The following is a 23,737-nucleotide window of genomic DNA, read 5'->3' as shown; positions in this document are numbered from 1 at the left end:
ACTCTCCCTCTTGCCTTTTTTTCGTAAATACTTCTATCAGAGACATAAGGAAATGTGAAACACAGGCATGGTGGTTTTAGAGGGAAGGTGGAAGAACAGTTCAAAATAGCATTTTTACCATGTGAGGGATGGACAGTTGTGGCAGTGGGAGATAGGACTGAATGGGGGTGTAGAGTCTAGATGTGGATCTAATGATTGATGAATTCCTGGTGATCAGTGTTGGAGAGGTTTAAATTTTTAAAACTTTATTTCAATTACTGTTAAATGCATATTTGTACCTGTAGAGTTCAGAATATGTTGCTTACCTTGTTTCTATCTGGGCAGTTGCCTTGCCCACTTGATTTATCTCCAATACTTAAAAGTTACTCTTTTTGGCCTTTATGGGTGTTCTCTCTGCCTGGAACTTCCCACCTGCTCTACCCTGCCTCAAGCTTGTCTTTGTGTATAGGCATCACTCAGGTCTCAACTCAGATGTCATCTCCTTAAAGAGGCAATTCCCAAGCTCCAATTAGTGTGGCCCTCTTGGTCATATTTACCTCACTTTTTTTTTTTTTAATTTTACAACATTTATTGCTATATGATCGGTCATTTATTGTTTGCTTGTATATTGTCTCATTTCCTCACAGAAATGAAAGCAGGGCACAGGAGCTTTTTTTTTTTTTAATCTGTGAGGCTATTTCAATGCTTCAAGTGGTGCTTAGGACAAATAAGGTGGACAGAAAATGTTTGTTGGCCAAAACTGACATAGTTTTCTCCATGTAATAAAGTGTGCAACTAACCAGTGTTTATGTGTCTTTGGATATAGCAATATCTTAGCAGACTAATTTGGAAAGTCTTCAACTAAGAATCATGGAAAAATGATAGCTTTATGTTTGTGTTGACTGAGAGAGACGATGGATCTGGCTTCCCCACCTCACTGTTTCCCCCTAGTTTTTAAAACCTTTAAAATATATAGAAGTTTTTAGGGGTATTGTTTAGGTATATAGTAGAATGTACATGTATTGGAATTTATCTGACGTTTTTCTCGTGATTAGACTGGGGTTATGTGTTTTGGGGAGGAGGATCACAGAGAGAATACCATTTTAATCCCGTCATATAAAGGGTACTATCAACATGATTTATGACTGTTGGTATTGACCTTGATCATCTGGCTGAAGTAGTGTTTGTCTTGTTTCTCCACTACAGAGTTAACTCTTTTCCCCTTTCTATACTGTGATCTTTGGAAGTAATTTTGTACAGCCCACTTAGGAAGTGAGGGATTGTGCTCCCTGTCCTTGGGGCGGAATAGCTAGATATTTTATTTGAATTTCTTCTGCGTGGAGAATTTGTCTCTTTTTCCCCCATTTATTAGTTTAGTCAAGGATTTATATCAGTATAAACTGAAGGGTATTTTATACTTTGAGTTATATTCCAGTACTGCTTTACTTTGTTGCTCGAATTGTTCCAGCTTTATCCATTGAGTATTCTCTCAGTTGGCTCTTGTTCCCCTTTAACATTCCCACATCTGTGTGTGTGTGTGTGTGTGTGTGTGTGTGTTTTATTTATTTATTTTTTTAGCAGTTCCCAACACTACAAGATGCAATAAGCTCATCTTGTATATGTCTTGTCATAGTGCTAGAATTAGTCATTTCTCCTGGATATCCTGGGACTTTTTATTGGAGAATGGTAATAAAAACCAAGATCTGGGCAGTAAGTGTTCTCATTGCTACTGGGGTGTCATTTCTTTTAGGCACTCTCAACTAACAGAACTAATAGGTATATATACTAACTGGTGTATATAGACATCTATAGGTATTCCTATATGTTGTTATCTGTTTCTATACCAAATTAAACAGGAGTTCTATTCAGCTCCAGTAGACATATTTAGCACTATCTGAATTTTTAATCCATACTCCCATAAAAAATAACTTTATTAACTAGAAGTGCAGGGCTTCCCAGGTGGCTCAGTGGTAAAGAATCCGCCTGCCAAGCAGGAGACATGGGTGGGTTGGGAAGATGCCCTGGAGAAGGAGATGGCAGCCCACTCCTGTATTCTTGTCTGGGAAATCCCATGGACAGAGGAGCCTGACAGGCTACAGCTCACGGGGTTGCAAAAGAGTCGGACATGACTTAGTGACTAAACGACACTAAATACAGTGCTTATGTCCAGTTCCTTTTGCCTTTAGTGTTAAAGTCCATTCATTTCCAAAGTTGCTTAAGTCAGTTCTTTTTCCCCACCCGCTTCAATGAGATGGTTTCACACATTTTATGGGATTCCTCAGTCTCCCAAATGATTTTCTAAAATTAGCATGCATTAAAGTTTAGTCTTTATGTTGTGAACTTCTATAAGTTTTGACATTTATAATGTTATTTATCCACCATTGTACTATAGTAGAGAATAGTTTCACTGCCCTAAAAATCTCTTACAATTCACCTATTCATCCTTTCTCCCTCCCCCACCCTCTGGCAGCATTGATCTCTTTATTGTCTTCATAGTTTTGACTCTTCCAGAATGTAGTATAATTAGAATCATATACTATGTAACCTTTTCAGACTGGCTTCTTTCACTTCAGTTCAGTTCAGTCGCTCAGTCGTGTCCGACTCTTTGAGACCCCATGAATCGCAGCACGCCAGGCCTCCCTGTCCATCACCTACTCCCGGAGTTCACTCAGATTGACGTCCATCGAGTCAGTGACGCCATCCAGCCATCTCATCCTCTGTCGTCCCCTTCTCCTCCTGCCCTCAATCCCTCCCAGCATCAGAGTCTTTTCCAATGAGTCAACTCTTCGCATGAGGTGGCCAAAGTACTGGAGTTTCAGCTTTAGCATCTGTCCTTCCAAAGAAATCCCAGGGCTGATCTCCTTCAGAATGGATTGGTTGGATCTCCTTCTTTCACTTAAGAGTATCTATTTAAGGTTCTCCCATATTTTTTCTTGGCTTGATAGCTTATTTCTTTTTATTACTGAATAAGATTTCATTGTGTTTGTGTACCACAGTTTATCCAGTCACCTATTGAAGGATATCTGGGTCACTTCTAGTTTTTGATAATTATGAACAAAGCTGCTATAAACATTTGTGTGTGGCATATACATTTTTAGTTCTCCTGTGTAGATACCTACGAGTGTGATTCCTGGGCCATAGGGTAAGACAGTGTTTAGCTTGGTAAGACAATGTTTAGCTTTGTAAGAAACTGCCAAACTTTTCAAAAGTGGCAATGCCATCTTGTGTTTCCACTAGCAATGAATGGGAGTTCTTTTTGCTTGACATTCATGTCAGCATTTAGTCACCAGTTTCTTAATTTTAGCCATTCTAGTAGGTCTGAGGTATCGCACTTCTAAAAAATTTTGTTTTTCAAGACATGACTTTTTTGAAGGTAAATGATAAGGGTTTTTGTTTTTCAGGTTTTTTTTTTTTTTTTTTACAAAACCTTTAAAAAATAACTTTTATTTTGTAATAATTTTAGATTTACAGAAAATTTGCTAAGATATAGCATTCTGTATACCTCTCATCTGATCTCTGTTGTTAATATCTTAGGTGGCACATATGTCAAAATGAAGAAACGAACATTGATGCATTCCTTTTAACTGAACTCCAGGCTTTGTTGGGATATCTGCAGTTTGCTATTCACATCGCCTTTCTGATTGAGGACCCACTCCTGGGTAACCTGTTGCATCTAGTTGTCGTCTCTCTTAGTCTCCTGTGGTCTTTGACAGTCTCTCGGTCTTACTTTGTCTCCATGGTCTTGACAGTTTTGAGTCTTAGTTATTTTGTGGAATATTCTTCTTCCAGATTTGTCCCATGTTTTTTTCATTATTAGACAAGGGTTATGTGTTTTTGGAAAGAATGTCACAGAACACCAACATTTCTTATCAAGGGAATATATGATATCACTGATGATGTTAACCTTGAACACTTGGTTAAGGTAGTGTTTGCCAGGTTGAGAAGTAAAGTTACTATTTTTTCCTTTCTATACCTATTCTTTGGAAGTGAGTCTCTGAGTCTAGCCCATCCTCAAAGTGGATGAGGGGCATAAATAAGTTCTGCTTACTGAAGTTGGAACAGTATCTACCTAGATTGTTTGGAATTTTGTAACAAAATTTTGTCTGTTCTCCCCCATTTATTTTTCTTTTTAACCAGTTATCTATATCAATATGAATATCTGTTTTATAATCTGATTCTATGTTATTTATTTTAGCTCATTCTGAGCACTTTTCTGGTTCAGCAAGATGCTCCAGACTGATCTAGTATTTTCCCCATCCCAGCCATAGAATCAGCCCTGGTTCCTTCTATGAGACTGTGATATTTATTGATAGAAACCAAGATCTAGATGTGCTTATTTCTGGGGCGTCATTGTTCCGAGGTCCTCTCAGTAAACAGAGCTGGGTATGTATGTTTACTAACTCACGCATATGCACACATATATAGTTTTATTTATTTATTTATTTCTGTATTAAGCTAAACATGATTTCATACAGGTCTCTCCAACTTTCCGAGGAAACTCATGTCCCAAACAAATGTCCTCTTTGTGGTATGCTTTTTACTGAGCTCTTTCTTTTTTCTTCCATAACTCTTTTTAAGTACCACAGAAAACATTATTTTCACTTAATTGGTAACAGCAGTTGCTTATTCCTGAAATATGATCTTTGTTCAGAGATGCAAAGTATAAATTCTGACTTTGTTGGAATGGTCAGACATTTTTGGCATAGATATGATGTCAGATAAGCCTTGGTGACCGCTCTCTCTTCAAAGGTGATGTTTATTTTATTACGAGATTAGAAACTTGCTTCTTCAGTATCTTGATTATATTTCTTGTTGCTGTTGTTTCGTTGCTCAGTCGTGTCTGACTCTTTGTGATCCGATCGACTATAGCCCACCAGGTTCCTCTGTCCGTGGGATTTTCCAGACAAGAATACTGGGGTAGATTGCCATTTCCTTCTCCATTCTGATTATATTTCTTAGAGATTATTAATTAAAATGAGTTTTAAATTCTTTCTATGAAGATGAGGAAAAAAGTTGAATAGTTTCAAGTATGTCTTGAAAATGTTTGTTTAATCAGTCGTCTTTTTCTTTCTTCAGTCATAAGACTTAAAGTTGCATTTTATTTATCTGAAAGTTAACGGCCAGGAAATAAACCAAAAAAGTCTTTTCTGCATTCTAAATTTTATTGACTTCCTTTAAGTAGGTCCTGCTCCCTCCCTCTTTATGCACAGTTTCACCCTGCTTGCTTCTTTAAATCAAGAGCTAAAATTAGCACTGCTACAAGTTAACTAGAAGTGTTAGTTTGATCAGGAAGTTTGAGGAAGGAAAGCTACAGAACATTAAAATTCAAAAAAGCCATATTGAAACCACTTGATTTTGGTACAAGATTCCCTCATAATTCTTCGGCAGTACTTCTTGAGGGTATTGCTACATTGATTGGTCAAATGGATTATCCTGAAAATTTTAAATAATTATCAGTAGATTTTGTTTAAAAGTGTTTGAAGCTTATGTATTTTCTTAGATTTATTTTACATGGAAAAAAGTTATATAAAATAATTGATGTTTCAGAGACAAACCTCTAGCAAACTTGGCTATCTAGAACATCTTATTCTCTAATTCATTTTGCTGTTTCCTTTCTTTTATGTATTTATTTGCAGTGTTTGTTTTTCATCATTTCGTGTCCTAATTCATTTGCTATATGAAGTCTCTCATTCTTGTGTTTTAGGTGTTTTTTTCAGTACTGTAATTTCACACTTTTCTTTTGGCCTTTTCTTATATGATACATTGCTTAAAAAAAAAAAAAAAGAAAAGAAAGTCTCATGAAAACCCCCAGTCCTGAACTAGCATGAGTTCTTCATTTGTGAGTAAAGATTAAATCCCATATCAGAAATCTCTGGGCAGTAAAAGAAAACAGTTTTTTATGCTTTAGAGGACTGCCTGCTTATTTTGACCTACATTTAACATGGGGAATTCCTCCAAGTGAAATATGGATAGTCTCCTGAGTAATATAAAATGACATTTACTTGTTTGAGAGGTGAAAGTGTTAGTCAGTCAGTCATGTCTGACTCTTTGTGACTGGTCAGGCTCATCTGTCTATAGAATTCTCCAGGCAAGAATACTGGATTGGGTAGCCATTCCCTTCTTCTAGAGAGCTTCCTAACTCCCCCAGGGGTCAAACCCAGGTCTCCTGCATTGCAGGCAGATATTTTTTTTTTTTTTTTTTTTTTACCATCTGAGCCACCAGGGAAGTCAAAAGTCTGGTGCTCTACTGATTGAGTTATCCAGGCTTTACTTACTTAACTTTCAGTAAATCTGCTTTCTATAGGATAAGAAGGAATAGATTGCTTATATACCCAACAAACTTGTTTTAGATCAGAAACTTGCTTTACTCAGTCCTAAGAACCCTAAGCTAACTTAGACCTTTCTTGAACCAGAAGATTAAAATGTGGGTTTGATTAAGTCTTAAGACAGCATATTAAAAAGCGCCAACAAAGGTCTGTCTAGTCAAAGCTATGGTTTTTCCAGTAGTCATGTATGGATGTGACAGTTGGAGTATAAAGAAAGCTGAGTGCCGAAGAATTGATGATTTTGAACTGTGGTGTTGGAGAAGACACCTTGGACTGCAGGGTGATCCACCCAGTCTATCCTAAAGGAAATCAGTCCCGAATATTCATTGGAAGGACTGATCTTGAAGCTGAGACTCCAATATTTTGGCCAACTGATGTGAAGAACTGACTCATTTGAAAAGACTCTGATGCTGGGAAAGAATGAAGGTGGGAGGAGAAGGTGATGATGAGAGGATGAGGTGGTTGGATGGCATCACCGACTCAATGGACATGAGTTTGAGTAAGCTCAGGGAGTTAGTGATGGACAGGAAAGCCTGGCGTGCTGCAGTCCATGGGGTTGCAAAGAGTCAGACACCACTAAGCAACTGAACTGAACTGAAGTCTGTCTAAGATCTCTAAATGACTCTGAGATGATGCTTATAATAATATAGTAATGACAGCTACTGCTTCTTGAATGCCTGCTATTTGCCATGATGGGTCTTCCCTGGTGGCTCAGATGGTAAAGAATCTGTTTGCAATGCAGGAGACCTGGATTCAATCCTTGGAGTTGGGAAGATCCCCTGGAGAAGGGAATCTTCTACTAGACCTACTCTAGTCTTCTTGCCTGGAGAATTCCATGCAGAGAAGCCTGAAGGGCTACAGTCCAAGAGTCACAAAGAGTTGGACATGACTGAGGAACTAACACACACACGCACAGTACTACTTCCTTGCATAAAGTCCCTGGCTTTGTATGATGAGACCCTTTCCAGTCTGCCCTTTTTCTCAGCTTCTGTTTTGGCCACATAGGTTGCAGTTCTTTCTTTATCTTGCCTAGCTCTTGTCAGCTTTCACCCACATGCCTGAAACATTCTCTTGTTATGTCTAGTCATTGTGCCTAGGTCTGGCTAATCACTATTAATTTCCTTTAGTTCTCAGCCTAAATATCACTTTCTCAGGGAGACCTTCCCTGACCCTCCAGTCTAGATTAATTGCCTCTGTTACACCCTCATAGTACATTGCCACTGGGCTACTATATTTCACTTCCTGTACTCGGTATGTAGCTAAGTGCCTAATACAGAGTAACATCTCATGATCTCACGCTACTCTGTATTAGGCACTTAGCTACATATTAAGTGTACTTGTGTGGCAGGGGAATAATACAGGTATTTGGAGATATTCTTAACATATGTAAGGCAAAATCTCATTTTTCACTTCAACAGTTCACCATGACAGTTAGTTGAATCACGTGAAGCAAGTTACTTAGCCTCTATGCCTCGGTTTTCTCATCTGTAAAATGGAATAATAATATAAATCTCAAGAGTTATGAGAAATAAACGAGTTAATGTATGTGAAGTGCTTAGAATACTGCCTGTGCACGTAATGAATGCTCTGGAAATGTGTATTAAATAAGGAACCACATGAAGATGGTACTGTAATGATGGATGATAAAACTGAGACTCAGCTAGTATATGGCAAAACAAGTGCTAGAACTCAGCTCCAACTCCAACATCCAACATGACAGTTTGGGTTAAATTTAATTTTGACTAGAGTGCTCTATAATAAGATTTATTGCAAGCAACTGCTCTCCTCTCATGACTTTACCAAATGAATGATCTAAAATTAAAATTTCCTTCTTTTAATAGATTTTATAATCAAAAAGTAGGTACTAAGAAAACAGTGACAAAAATCTTCTAAATTTTTGAAATCTATTACTTAATAATTTTTCACTTCAAAAAAGGGTTTGCTTTTGAATTCTATTAATCTATTATATCATGTTTCCCTTTCACATTTTAAATACATTCAGCATGCAAAATTTTATTTATAAACTCAGAACACATTTATTATATATTTAAGAGTTCTATAATTTGATGAAATTGTGCTGTTTTAGGAATTATGTGTTAGAGGACAAAGCACTCTGCTAGATGCTGGGCAATAAATAAGATTCAGATCTCTCTTTCAAGGGAGATACAGTGTCCAAAAAATATTAAGGGGAGGAAGTGAGGCTTATGGGATATGTATAGACAGATTCAGCTTCAAGGTACAGGCTGGAATTTTAAAGTTTTAGAGCTTTTAAAAATATTTTGATAAAAATTATTGAAGCTTGTTGTTCATTAAAATAAAAGACAAGGCTATGTATCAAAATGAAAAGTAAAAATTCTTTAGCTAGTCCCATATACATTCTTCTAAAAGTGGTCATTGTTAACAGTTTTCTGTGGATCCATCCAGAAAATTTTTATGTGCTTTCAAACATGTATTAGTTTTCTATGACTACCAAAACAAATGACCTCAAATTTGGCAGCTTAAAACAACAATAATTTATTCTCTCACAGTTCTGGAGTTGAGTCTAAAATTTAGGGTGAGTAGGAGTTTGGGGTTAAAATAACACTGTACTATAAGATAACCAACAGGAAACTATACTTGTAATAGCCTACAATGGAAAAAAATACTTTCTGTACACACACAACTGAATCCCTTTGCTGTATGCTTGAAACTAACAACATTGTAAATCAACAATATTTCAGTAAGAATTTTAGAAAAATTTAGGATGAGGCTTCCTGGAGGCTGATACTGAGGCAGGGCCGTGTTCCTCCAGAGGCCCTGGGGAGCACCGGTTCTCGCCTCTTCCACTTCTGGCAGCTGTCGGTGTCCCTTGGCTGGTGCCGCGTCCCTCCAGCCCCTTACAGTCTTGCTCGTCTCCGTCTTCACATCTCCGTCTCCTCTGAGGGTGTCAGCTTTTCATCGGTCTCCCTCTTGTAAGAATACATGTGGTTGCATTCAGGCTGACTCAGATGATCCAGGATGATCTTCCTGTCTCAAAATTCTTAATCACATTTGCGGAGACCCTTTTCCCAAATAAAACAACATTTATAGTTTTGGGGGATTACAGCCCAATATCTTTGAGGGTCATTACCACCAATGTGTATGACCCTTTTTTTATATTTTTACTAAACACACAAAAAAGGAGTTAGACTTCATATGCTAGCTTCCAAAACTGTTTCTAAAACTTCATAATAGATTTCCTCCACATCAGTATTTAAATATTTTTTTCTTTAAATACCTACAGAGCATTTTGAACAGACGAGTGTCTCACTTTTTAAAAACTGTAATATTTTTTAAAAGCATGTAACATAAAAATTACCATCATAATTTTAAATTAGTGGTTACATTCCGTTGTTGTGAAAGACATCTCCAAAACTTCTGAATCTTGCAGATCTGATACTGTATCCATTGAACAACTTTTCTTTTCCTCTTTCCCTGGCCCCTGATAACCACCATTCTACTTTCTGTTGCTATGAATTTTACTAGTTTAGTACCTCCTGTAAGGGGACTCATACAGTATTTGTCTTTTTGTGGCTGGCTTGTTTCACTTAGCATGATATCCTCAAAGTTCATCCATATTGTGGCATATAACAGGATTTCCTTCCTTTTTAAGGTTAATATTCCATTGTATGTGTTTACCACATTTTGCTTATCCATCCATCTGCTCGTTCTTTAGTGGACGTTTGGGTCGCTTCTGTGGCTTGGATCATGAGTGTGTAAACTCGAGCCCCAGTTTTCAGTGCTTCTGGAGGTAGATGCGCCCACCCTCGGCCACACACTGAATGGCAGGCGATGGGCCAGGACAGCCGCTGCTCTGTTTTAAGGTTTGAGCAGCCTCCAGACTGTCTTCCGTAGCTGTTGCACCATTTACAATCCCACCAACAGTAGACAAGTGTTCCAACTTCTCTACATTCTTACCAGCATTTGTTATTTCTGTTTTTTAAAAATTTGTTTATTTGATAGTAACCCTTCTATTGGGTGTGAAGAGAGAATCTCATTGTGATTCTGACATGCATTTCTCTGACGATTAGTGATGTTGAACATCTTTTCATATGCTTATTGGCCATTGGTATATCATCTTTGTTGTTGTTCTTGTTCAGTTGCTAAGTCATGTCCGACTCTTTGCAGCCCCATGGACTGCAGCATGCCAGGCTCCCCTGTCCTCCATTATCTTCCTGAATTTGCTCAAATTCATGTCCGTTGAGTCAGTGATGCCATCTAACCATCTCATCCTCTGCCCCACTTCTCCTCTGCCTTCAGTCTTTCCCAGTATCAGAGTGTTTTCTAATGAGTTGGCTCTTTGCATCAGGTGGCCAAAGTATTGGAACTTCAGCATCAGCCCTTCCAATGAATTTCAACAAATATGCAAAATACTCATCTTTGTAGAAACATCTATTCAAGTCTTTTGCCCATTTTTAATTGGATTATTTGAAGTTTTGTTGTGGGAGTTCTTGATATTCTGTGGATATTAATGACTTACCAAATAAATGATTGGTAAATATTTTCTTTCCTTCTGTAGGTTATCTTTTTACTCTGTTTATTTTGTCCTTTGATACACAAAAGTTTTTAAGTTTGATACAATCCCCATTGGCCCTTTTTGCTTTGGTTGCCTGTGCTTTTGGCGTCATATCTAAGATATCATTGTGCATTCCAGTGTTATAAAGCTTTTCCTCTATGTTTTCTTCTAGGAGTTTTGTAGTTTTAGATCTTATATTTAGATTTTTAATGATTTCATATTAGTTTTTGTGTATGATGTAAGATAAGGGTCCACCTTCATTCTTTTGCATGTAGCTGTCTGGTTTTTCCCATCATTATTTGTTGAAGAGACCATCCTTTCCCAATTGAGTGGTCTTGGCACTCTTGTCAAACAAAGATAATTTTAATTTTACCCTATATGCGAGGGTTTATTCCTGTGTTCTCTGTGCTGTTCCATTGGTCTTTCTGTCTTTCTGCCATTACCACACTGTTGTGATCATTGTGGCTTTTTAATGTGCTTTGGAATCAGGAAGAGAGTGCTGCAAATTTTTTTTCAAAAATGTTTTTACTATTCAGGGTCCTTTGAGATTCCATATGAATTTTAAAATTAATTTTTCTATTTTTACAAAAAATGCTGTTGGAATTTTGATAGATTATGATGAATTTATAGATTATTTTCAGATATATGGAATCTTAATAATACTGAATCTTACAGGCCATGGATATAGGATGTCTTTTTGTTTGTATCTTCTATATAGTTTCTTTTAGCATTGTTTTATAAGTTTCAATGTACAAGTCTCATCTCCTTGGTTAGGTTTATTCCCAAGTATTTTATTCTTTTTGATGTTATTTTAAGTGGAGTTGTTTTCTTAATTTTCTTTTCATATTTTTCATTGGTGGTATAGAAAAACACTACTGATTTTTGTATGTTGGTTTTGTATTGTGCAAAATTCATTCATGTACTGAATTCATTTCTGTTCACAAAATTTATTCATTTACTGAATTCATTTATTCTCACATTTTTCTTTGGTGGAATCTTTTAGGGTTTTCTACATATAAGATTATGTCATATGCAAACAGATGATTTTACTTCTTCCTTTTTGACTTAGATCTCTTTTGTTTCTTCATCTTGCCTAATTTCTCTGTGTAAGACTTTTTTTTCCTGCGAAGAACATTGACTTTGAATTCTATGTTGAATAGGACTGTTAGCACAAGCATCCTCACCCTGTTTTTGCTCTTAGAGGAAGAGCTTTCAGGTTTTCACTCTTGAGTACAATGCTATGCGTGCTCAGTCTTGTCTGACTGTTTGTGGCCCTTTGGACTAGAGCCTGCCAGGCTCCTTTGCACATGGGATTTTTTTTAGGCAAGAATACTGGAGTGGATTGCCATTTCCTCCTCCAAGGGATCTTCCTGACCGAGGGATCAAACCTGTGTCTCCTGTTGTTCAGTAACTAGCTATTTTCTCAGTATGGTTTGTGAAATTATGCATATTTTAACTAATAGCTGTCTTCATTTATTTTCACTGCTGTATGATATCTTTTCTGTGAATATACTATAGCTTATTTATTTGTCTCCTATTACTGTTTTTTTTTTTAATTGAGATAGAATTCACATAGTGTAAAATTTATTCTTATAGTGTACAGTGGCTTCCTATTATATTCATATAGTTGTGCAGCCATCACCACTATCTAATGCCAGAACGTTTTCATCATCCTGAAGAGAAACCTCATACCCACTAATAGTCACTCCCCATTCCTTATTTCCCTCCCTGCCCTCCCACCCCTAGCCCTTGGCTTTTTCTGTCTCTCTGCATTTGCTTAACCTGGACATTTCGTATCAACGTAATCATGCAATATGTGACCTTCTGTGTCTTGCTTCTTTCTCCTAGTACAGTGTTTTCAAGGCTAACCCATGTTGTAGGATATATCATTCCTTTTTATGGCTGAGTGATATTCCGTTGAATGGATAGATCACAGTCTGTTTTACCGATTATCAGTTGATGGATTTGTGGGTTATTTCCACTCTGGGACTATTATGAGTAATGCTGCTGTTAACATTTATATACAAGCTTTGTGTGGACTTTCAGTACTCTTGGGAATGGGTTGTTAATATCAAATATTCTCCACATTGGATGTGCCAATTTACATAACCAGCAGCGGCATTTTGTTGTAATATTGGACATAGTATTTATTTTTTATAATATTTATTTATTTGGCTGTGCTGAGTCTTAGTTATGGCCCCTAGGATCTAGTTCCCTTCAGTTCAGTTGAGTTCAGTTGCTCAGTCATGTCCGACTCTTTGCGACCCCATGAATTGCAGCACGCCAGGCCTCCCTGTCCATCACCAACTCCCGGAGTTCACTCAGACTCACGTCCATCGAGTCAGTGATGCCATCCAGCCATCTAATCCTCTGTTGTCCCCTTCTCCTCCTGCCCCCAGTCCCTCCCAGCATCAGAGTTTTTCCAGTGAGTCAACTCTTCGCATGAGGTGGCCAGAGTACTGGCGTTTCAGCTTTAGCATCATTCCCTCCAAAGAAATCCCAGGGCTGATCTCCTTCAGAATGGACTGGTTGGATCTCCTTGCAGTCCAAGGGACTCTCAAGAGTCTTCTCCAACACCACAGTTCAAAAGCATCAATTCTTCGGTGCTCAGCTTTCTTCACAGTCCAACTCTAACATCCATACATGACTACTGGAAAAACCATAGCCTTGACTAGATGGACCTTTGATGGCAAAGTAATGTCTCTGCTTTTGAATGTGCTGTCTAGGTTGGTCATGACTTTTCTTCCAAGGAGTAAGCGTCTTTTAATTTCATGACTAGTTCCCTTACCAGGGATCAAATCTGAGTCCCTTACATTGCCAGTGTGGAGTCTTAGCCACTGACCACCAGGGAAGTCTCTGGACATAGTATTTATAATGAGTTTCTAAACATTTTCTTGTTTGTGTCCTTTTTGTTTCCTAATCAGGAGAATTATACTTTTGCTAAAGATGTTAAATAATACTTGCTATATACATTGTTGATAAATTTTATTTAGGCTCTGGAAACTCTTGTCTGAATGTTGCAAGTTTGATTGACAGAAGTATACCTAATGTATTTAGTTACTAGTAGTACTTTTTGTTAATTCTTATAGCTTATTGATCCAGAAAAAACTACCAGATATGACCACTCTTGGATGGGATTTGAAAGAGTAATTTTCATTGATATTTCCCTTTGAAAGTGTTATAAAGTAACATTTAAGATTCATGTCAAGTGATCAATGATTCTTCATAAACAGAAGACTAATTACACACCATTAATACTAAATTGCAGAAAGAACTGATTGTAATTGATAGGTATAAAAATACAGATCCATACTGAAAATCAGTGGTAAGAATCCAGTTACCTTTGACTTATTGTTAGTAGAAGAGCATGAAAGGGTTCAAAGAGACACTTTAGAACCAATTTGACAGTTACTTATAAAATTAAACATGCACTTACCATATCACCCATTTTTCCCACTCCTCGATATTTGCCCAAGAGAAATGAAAAGTTATGTTCATATGAAAATTTGTAGCAGTTTTTTTTTTCTTTTCTTTTCGTTTTTTTGCAATTGCTAAAAACTGTAAACAGTCCACATGTCCTTCAGCTGGTAAATGGATGAACAGAATGTTAGATCATACAAGGGAGTGTTGCTCAGCAATAAAGTGAAACTACTGATATGTAAAAAACATGGATAATCTCAGTTCTACTAAGTGAACAAAGCCAGACTCAAAAGACTACACACTATATGGTTCTTTTTATGTGACGTGTGCAAAAACCAAACCTGTAGGAACAGAATACTGATAAGTGATGGTCGGGGGAAGAGAGGTTAATTACAAAGAGGCAGAAGAAAATTTGCGGGACTTGTAGAGATGTTCCTGACTATGGTGATGGATACATGACTATATTTCTGTCAGGGTGCATAGAACTGTTTACTAAAGAGCGAAGTTTAAACTAACAACATTGTAAATCAACTCTACTCCAAGAAAGAATTTTTAAAAGTAAATTTTAGTATATGTAAGTTATACTAAAGAATTTTAATATATGTAAGTTATACGAGATGGCTGGATGGCATCACTGACTTGATGGATGTGAGTCTGAGTGAACTCCGGGAGTTGATGATGAACAGGGAGGCCTGGCGTGCTGCGATTCATGGGGTCGCAAAGAGTTGGACACAACTGAGCGACTGAACTGAACTGAAACCTGAGTTAAAAGCTCTTGGGTTGGAGGACCTCTTCTCCCTCTAATCCTCAGTTAACTTCTGACAGCTAGGAAGAACACAGGGAGCAGTCAGTGGGAAGGGGCTATTCATTTGCTTTTTAGTGGAGGAATGTGATAGAAAAGGCAGACAGTATTTGTTGAACGTTATGTACTTTATTTACTACTTACCGTTCAGCAATTAATTCTAGGCACTTTTTAAGTATAAGAAACTTAACTCATTTAATTCTCCTAATCCAGTAAGGTAAAAAATTCCTTATTTTACAAATAGAAAACAGAAGCACAAAGAGGTAAGAGTTTTTGTCTAAAACCACACAGCTAATAAATGGCACAGCCAGGATTTGAACTAAGCATTCTGGCTCCAGAGTCCTCACTCTTAATCATTAGCTTGGCCTCTTCCCTTCACCGAATATGATGTAATAAAGAATTCCAGTTAATGCTTAAAACTTTCCCCCCTTCGCTCTGGCTATGTGTAAATAAATATTTTCCTTAATCTGTGCTTGATTTGTTTCAGGAAAAAACATTACAATGAAGAAGAATTTTTTAAAAGCACAAGAAATACCACCTTTCTGATAAGTAAATTATCATTTTCCCATATTCTCTTCCATATATAGTGTTTGCTGAATCATTTCCTAAACAGTTTGAACTTTGCCCTGGAGAATAGTTCTTTCTGGTAATTTGTTGAATTGTGAAGGTTTTACATGTCCAGTTTAGTCTCTTCGTGGTTTGTAGAGAAAAGGCCACAATAACCGAAATATTTGGGGTTGTGACATTTGGTGAGATATCTAATTATTATTCAGGAATATTTATATAAAATGTCTTTGCTTTGGGACAAAATATATAAATCTGATTGTGCAGAGTTGTACAATCAATGGATTTTTTTCTCTCTAAACTTTTAATTCAATAATAAGCGCAGCACTGGGTCTTATCCATTTATATGTGAACATGCCCATGTATACTCACTGCACTAGGCTTATTGAAGTTACCTGGACTCCTTTGTCAACATAAGTGTTGGTCATACCTTTTGTATAAATATTTACTGAGTATTCATTTGGTATCACATACTGGGAAAAAAGATGAAATACATTCCAACCGTTGCCTTGAGGTGCTCACAATCTAGTGGGAAGGCTAATCTACTACATTGCTCTCAGAACAGTGTGATAAGCTTGATACAGATAGAATGAAAGAAGGTCTTAATTACCTAAGTCAAAAGTATCATTCACAGTTAAATGCACTTTGTTTTTCTTTTTTTTTGATTTACTTAAAAAAAATTAAACACATTTATTTATACAGGAAACATCATTTCACTTCAGGAAGTGGAAAACGGCCATAAACAGAATAGAATAGTACAAATAAACCCAATGATTCAGCAAGGATCAAAGAGAGGTGCTGAGAGCATGGGCTAAAAAGTTGTTGGTGGATAAGTTATTCAGAGTCTCAAGATACTGCCCACAGAGCATCAAAAAGCTGAATTGTGTCCCCTCCCCAAATTTATATGTTGAAGTCTTAACCCCCGGAACTCAGAGTGTGACTACATTTGGAGAAAGGGCTTTTAAGAGGTGATTAAGTGAAAGTGAAGCCATACAGATGGGCTCTGATGCAACACGAAAGAAAAGAAAGAAAGAAAGTGAAGTCGCTCAGTCGTGTCCAACTCTTTGCGATACCATGGACTGTAGTCTGCCAGGCTTCTCTGTCCATGGGATTTTCCAGGCAAGAGTACTGGAGTGGGTTGCCATTTCCTTCTCCGTAAATGCACTTTGAAATGAGGTGTTTTTGTTTTTTTTTTGCAATTCAAAATCAGACTGTTCTAATCAGAATCAGTTTCTCTTCATGGCAACCTTAGCCTAGAATTTTCTAAGACCTTCAGAATAAGGGTAACCTGGGTCTGCTCCATATTAGAGCAGTCTTTGTGCCTGTCCTTTGGAATTTAAATTTCCACTTGAACTATTTGGGGTGGAAGATGTTCGGGCACTTATGAATGGTCTTTTGTTGTTGTTCTTTAGGCACTAAGTCTTGTCCAACTCTTTTGTGACCCCCTGAACTGTAGCTTGCCAGGCTCCTCTGTCCATGGAATTTCCCAGGCAAGAATATTGGAGTGGGTTGCCATTTCCTTCTCCAGAGGATCTTTCTGACCCAGGGACTGAACTTGCATCCCCTGCATTGGCAGATAGATTCTTTACCACTGAGCCAGCAGGGAAGCCCATAAATGGTCTTTGGCTTTACTAAATTGATTCCTATATAGGTTTAGGGGTGACTTAAGGTTTTAATATGCCAAAGCTGAAACTCTAGTACTTTGGCCACCTCATGAGAAGAGTTGACTCATTGGAAAAGACTCTGATGCTGGGAGGGATTGAGGGCAGGAGGAAAAGGGGGTGACAGAGAATGAGATGGCTGGATGGCATCACTGACTCGATGGATGTGAGTTTGAGTGAACTCCGGGCGATGGTGATGGACAGGGAGGCCTGGCGTGCTGTGATTCATGGGGTCGCAAAGAGTCAGACATGACTGAGTGACTGAACTGAACTGAAGGTTTTAATAAGGTATGTTTATTTATCAAGATTAGATGAAGGTATGCTGGGCTGGATGACTTAGAAGCTGGAATCAAGATTGCCCGGAGAAATATCAACCTCAGATATGTAGATGATACCACTGTAATGGCAGAAAGTGAAGAGGAACTAAAGAGCCTCTTGATGAAGGTGAGAGAGGAGAGTGAAAAAGCTGTCTTAAAATTCAACATTCAAAAAACGAAGATCATGGCATCCGGTCCGATCACTTCATGGCAAATAGATGGGGAAAAAGTGGAAAGTGTCAGATTTCATTTTCTTGGGCTCTAAAATCAACAGGGACAGTGACTGCAGCCACAAAATTAGAAGACACTTGCTCCTTGGAAGAAAAGCTGTTAAAAAGCAGAGACATCACTTTGCTGACAAAGATCCGTGTAGTCAAAGCTATGATTTTTCCAGTAGTCATGTGTGGATGTGAGAGTTGGATCAAAAAGAAGACTGAGCACCAAAGAATTGATGCTTTCAAACAGTGGTGTTGGAGAAGACTCTTGAGAGTTCCTTGGACAGCAGAGAGATCAAATCAGTCAATCCTAAAAGAAATCAATCCTGAATATTCATTGGAAGGACTGGTGCTGAAGCTGAAGCTCCAGTACTTTGGCTACCTTATTTGAAGAGCTGACTCACTGGAAAAGACCCTGATGCTGGATAAGATTGAGGGCATGAGGAGAAGGGGAGGACAGAGGATAAGATGGTTGGATGGCATCACTGTCTCAATGGACATGCTGCTGCTGCTAAGTCGCTTCAGTCGTGTCCAACTCTGTGCGATCCCATAGACAGCAGCCCACCAGGCTCCCCCGTCCCTGGGATCCTCCAGACAAGAACACTGGAGTGGGTTGCCATTTCCTTCTCCAATGCATGGAAGTGAAAGTGAAGTCGCTCGGCATGAGTTTGAACAAATTCAGGGAGAAGGTGGAGAACTGGCATGCTGCCTTTCATGGGGTCGCAAAGAGTCGAACACAACTTAGTGACTGAACAACAATACAGGCTTAATAAACACATAAATCTCTTTCCTGACGGTATAAAGGAGACACAAAATGCATACAAACCTTGTAAGCTGAGGTTGAGGAAAAATTCCTCCTATGAAAAGAAATTTAAAATTCTTTAATAACCTACAGAGAGATCAGAGACCATTACTTAACTCCCTGAGATTTTAGTCCAGTTTCTACTACAATTTTCTCAAGAACTCTTCATATTACGTGGGCTTCCCTGGTGGCTCAGATGGTGAAGACTCCACCTGCAATGCAGGAGTCCCAGGTTTGATCCCTTGGTTTGGGAAGATCCCCTAGAGGAGGGCGTGACAACCAGTTCCAATATTCTTGCCTGAGAATCCCAGGGGCAGAGGAGCCTGGTGGACTACAATCCATGGGGTCGCAGAGTGGGACACGACTGAAGCGACTTGGCATGCACACACATCCATTTTCTATCGTTGTCTAGGATTCCTCGTTGTACCGAAGAGAAGGAAGTCAGTAAAAGGGTGAGGTGAAGCAATGCAGGCTCTCAGAATTCTTTTCTGTGCCTTTGAGTTGCCATTTGAAAAATGCCAACTGCTCGAGTTAATAAGCAGTTAGTGGAATAAGCCACTAACATAATGGGGGCTATATATTTACCCTGATGCTTTGACTGTTTCCTGCCGCAATTTTTTTCACCCCTGAAGGAGGCATTAAGATTGTGATAGTAAGAACAGGTCACCTCCTTTGTTTCTGGAACATTATCTGTGTTGCCACACACAAAAAAAGAGTTCCACAGCTAACCGAGGTAGAGTGTGCCTAGTTGGCCCTTCATTAGCGTCTTGCCTTGAAAGCCCTGTGGGATGGAAGGAGCGCCCAGTCCTCTGAGCACAGGCATGTGCGGCCCCTTTAAGCCGTCAGTGTGTGCCGGGCGGGGGCTGGGGCCGGGGCGGGGGGCCGGGGTGGGGCGGGCACTCTGACACAGCGCTCTGGGCCCCGCCCCCGAGGAGGCGTTTCCCAGCGGCCCTCCGCGCCAATGCTGCCGCTGCCACCGCCCCCGCCCGCCCGGTATTCCTGCTGATTCCGCCTCGAACCGTAGGGCTGCGACCTCTCCCTGCCGGGGAGCGTAAGTGTCAAACTGCGGGCGAGGGTCAAGCATCCCGCGCCCATGGCGGAAGTCCTGGTGGACTGTACAGGGGACTTTACTGGCCTATCAGAGGCTAAGGCGGCGAAAGAGCGTAAACAATGCCGGCTGCAGTGAGCTAAAGCCTGGGGCATCTGCTCTACTTCTGGGTGGTGACAGCGGTCCTAGGGTGCTGGTTTGGATATGCAGTGGTTGAACTGTGCCCACAGCCTAGCTTTGCCCCAATCTGGTTTCTGCTTGAAATGAGAGGATTGCTTTTGCCCAGTATAATCCCGCTGAGCTAGATGGGTGGAGCTGGAATCTGGGGTCCTGGGCCTTGGGTCCTTAGCCTGGGATTTGGAGACCTGGCAAACTCTTGAGATGAGTAAGCATTAGATTTTCAGCTATCTTGGTACAACTGAGCAGTAACTCTAAAGTTGACCTGATTCACAGCCAGGTTTAGCTTTCTGTCTCCCCAGAGGCCTGTGTTGCTATTGAATCCCCCACTTTGGGAGACAGTTACAGTGATCAGCTATTGAGGAGAGTCCAGTTAACCTTTCCCACTGATGTGAATAGCAGAATGTGAAAGAGTCAGCTCTTTTGCCCCTCTCTGAAGGATTTGTTGGGAGGCCACCATCTCAGGACTAGTATAGCAAGCCCACCCAAGTTTGTTGAGATAACCTACTAGAGGAATAGTTCCCATTCTGGCTCCATATGCAAAATACTCCAATAAGAGAGTAACACCTGTCCTTGTTAATGAGAATTATTCGGAGGCAGTGCAGTTTTTTTTAAGTTAGAGGGGAAGTTTTGTCATTTTTGTTACTGGCAACTTAAGTGATGAGATTTTGTCTGGCTTGGCCAAGTAATACATTTAAAATTTTTCTATGACAGTTACATAATTGTTACACTTCTTTAATCCAGTTGTCCTTCTTAGACATGGTTTGAGTAAAGATTTCTGGGCATGTATGTGTATTTTGTCTTATCCTTGTTTTATAATTTCCTTTTTTTTTTTTTTTAAAGTAAGTTCACATCATTCTTTATTAATCGTTCAGAGGGGTTTCTTTTTGAGTGGGGAGGATTTTTCCTCAGACTTCCCTCAGACTCATTCCATGCTTCTGCTGTAGCATTTCCTTAGACAGAAGTCAGGAGTCCAGGAATGGTAATCAGATCCAGATCTCTTGTATCATGATAGTGAAGAGCTTTTGTAGGTCAAGAGTTTGGGAGCTAGCCATAAGATAGTTTCACTGCCATACCTTTTTCTCAAGTAGGAAGCTAAAACAGTATGTTTAGTAGCTGTATAAATGGTCTTATTAGCTGTCATAGTGCAGGAATTTAAAGTAAAAGGACTCTATACATAGACCCTTGAGTGATGGGGAAGAATGGTGGACTGAGAAATAGGAGATACAGGTTCTGCCCCCAGGTCTAACATTACTGGTATTTTACTCTCAGTGCCTTGCTTTTAGCTGGTTCATGAAAGAAAATGCATAGACTGCTGGGGTCTGTATACTAATGATAGTACATAATGCACATTTAATATTTAATTGGACACTAAACTGAAATCTGTTTTAAGTTCAGAGTTTATTCTAAGTTGTGGCCTTATGTGTGACTTTGGAAACATTTCCTAACCTCTGGTCTAAAAATAAATAATTACATATAAACGTTCTTCAGCAATAGTGTGAACTATACAGTATTTGAGCTCTTTAGAAGACATTTTTAGGTACAACAGTGGTATTAAAATTATAATATTTCTGTAGAACAGATTTAGTTTGCCTCTGTTTTAGACTAGGGTAAAAACAGTATGCTGAGTAATTTGAAGTTTCTGAGTATTTGTAGTATGAACTAGCTTGAATGAACCATGATGATAATGAACTTGAGATTTCTGAGTATTTGTAGTATGGACTAACTTGAATGAACCATAGCAAACATCATATATAGGTCAAATTAATTTTATTAATGCTTCTCTTTGTTGGCAGTGTTAGGCACTCTTAAAACATCAAACCTTGCTATGTAATGAAGACTTGGTTTCCTGTTTATAAAATCCAGAGTCCTCTGTTCATTCCTGGTACCACATTTCCACCCACTTGAATTTTAAATCTAAAACCAAACTCATCATATTCTTAACCTCTCTTCCACTCCCCCTAAACAAACAACTCTCGGAACTTTCTTCTGGCATTTTTCTGTCATTAGCACCACTGTTCTCCGAGTCACGTAGACTGGAGCCTCCTACTAGATTTTTTTCCCGACTCCCACATCCTTAGTTGCAAAGGCTTGCTGATTCTGTTTTTTTAATGTAACTCCCTTCAGTCTCCTCTGCTCATCCTTTCCATTCCTAGGAGTTCTGGCTTCTATTTAGCTTTGCCCTCGAGTACTGCAGTAATTTCTTGTCAGGACTCTACTTTCTCTCCCTTCCAATTCATTCTACAGAGATTTATCTTTCTAAAGTGGATAGGATCGTGTCGTGGCTGCTTCGGGTCATCAGCATCCTCTGCTGTTTAGCTTAATATTCAGGATTGTACATGATCTGGCCTCAGTCTGTCTTTCTGGTCTGTGTTAAGTGGAGCCATTTAGCGTTCCCTAAACATGCTTAGTACTTTTCTACTTCCAAGACTTCGCGTTTCTCATTTTCTCAGCTTCAGTATCTCTTCTCTACTCCTGGTTTTGTTTTTGTTTTTTGTTAATCTACCTATAATTTATTACTGAGCTCAGATGTCATCCGTTCTATAAGATTTTTCACTGACCATGCCTTACTCACTGGCAGTTGATCCTATCTTTGATCTCCCTAACCCTAATTTGTCTCTTGCTTATAGGGCACTTTCCACATATACTACATTTTGTATTATGGTTGTTTGGAATTGTGGGTTGTTTTTTTTTTACTTTTTATTTTATACTGGAGTGTAGCCAGTTAACAGTGTTGCGCTAGTTTCAAGTGGATATGGTTATTTGTTTAGGTTCTACTTTTACTCCTGTGAACTCATTGAACCATCATGGTTTGCCCAGAGGGAAATTCATTGAGTGAATACTTAAGGTAAAATTGGAGAATTAGATCCTGTTATTAGAAAGGAGTCTAACCATTATAGCCAGGCCATGCAAGTGTAAAATGATTGGCAGCTTTTACAAATCACTCATCTCCCAAGGACTTCTTTTTAAGTAAAACTTTGTTAGGTTTTGTTGTTGTTATTGTTTTAACAGTTTTAGTAAGATATATAATTTATATACCATTCACCCATTTTTAAAGTGTACAATTCAATGACTTTCAGTATATTCATAAATTTGTGCAACCATCAACACAATTTTAGAACTTTTTTCATTACCCCCAAAAGAAACCCCACCCTCCTTCACACTTTTCTAATATTCCCAAACACTCTAGTCATAGTTAACCACTCATCCAATTTCTGTCTCTGTAGATTTGCCTGTTCTGAACATTTCATAGAAATTTACCACCTTAAGCATTTTTAAATGTACAAGTCAATGGCATTAAATGCATTTGTAATGTTGTGTAGCCCCTACCGTCCATCTCCATAATTCTTCTCCTTGTAGAACTAAAACTTTATACCCATTAACAGTAACTCCTCATTCCCCTCTCCTTGCATCTGCTGGCAACAATCATTCCATCTTCTATCTCTCTCTATGATTTTGGCTAGTCTGAAAAGAGCAGGGACATTACTTTGCTGATGAAGGTCGTGTAGTCAAAGCTGTGGTTTTCCCAGTAGTCATGTATAAATGTGAGAGTTGGACCACAAAGAAGGCTGAGTGCTGAGAAATTAATGCTTTTGAACTGTGGTGTTGGAGAAGACTTGAGAATCCCTTGGACTGCAAGGAGATCCAACCAGTCCATCCTAAAGGAAATCAACCCTGACTATTCATTGAAAGGACTGATTCTGAAGCTGAAGCTCCAATACTTTGGCCACCTGATGCGAAGAGCCGACTCACTGAAAAGACCCTGATGCTGGGAAAGATTGAAGGCAGGAGGAGAAGGGGACGACAGAGGATGAGATGGCTGGATGGCATCACCGACTCTATGCACATGAGTTTGGTGAACTCCAGGAGTTGGTGATGGACAGGGAGGCCT

General features: G+C 38.9%; 1 protein-coding gene across 5 annotated transcripts in view; it reads left to right on the top strand.

Annotated features, from left to right (window-relative positions):
- Window positions 1–23,737, top strand: part of CKAP5 (cytoskeleton associated protein 5) — a 95,046-nt gene that overhangs the window by 2,172 nt on the left and 69,137 nt on the right. Inside the window, exon 1 of one of the 5 annotated variants that reach the window (XM_040259144.1) lies at window positions 19,558–19,671. The exons of the other annotated variants lie outside the window; for them this stretch is intronic. The gene's annotated coding sequence lies outside the window, so the exon portion shown is untranslated. Of the gene's footprint in view, window positions 1–19,557; window positions 19,672–23,737 lie in introns of those variants that run through there. 5 annotated transcript variants of the gene reach the window in all.

Source organism: Oryx dammah, unplaced genomic scaffold (genome assembly GCF_014754425.2).
Source record: "Oryx dammah isolate SB20612 unplaced genomic scaffold, SCBI_Odam_1.1 HiC_scaffold_17, whole genome shotgun sequence".
NCBI classification, from domain to species: Eukaryota; Metazoa; Chordata; class Mammalia; order Artiodactyla; family Bovidae; genus Oryx; species Oryx dammah.
Note: the sequence above shows the minus strand (reverse complement) of the source record. Positions and strands in the feature narration are given on the sequence as shown.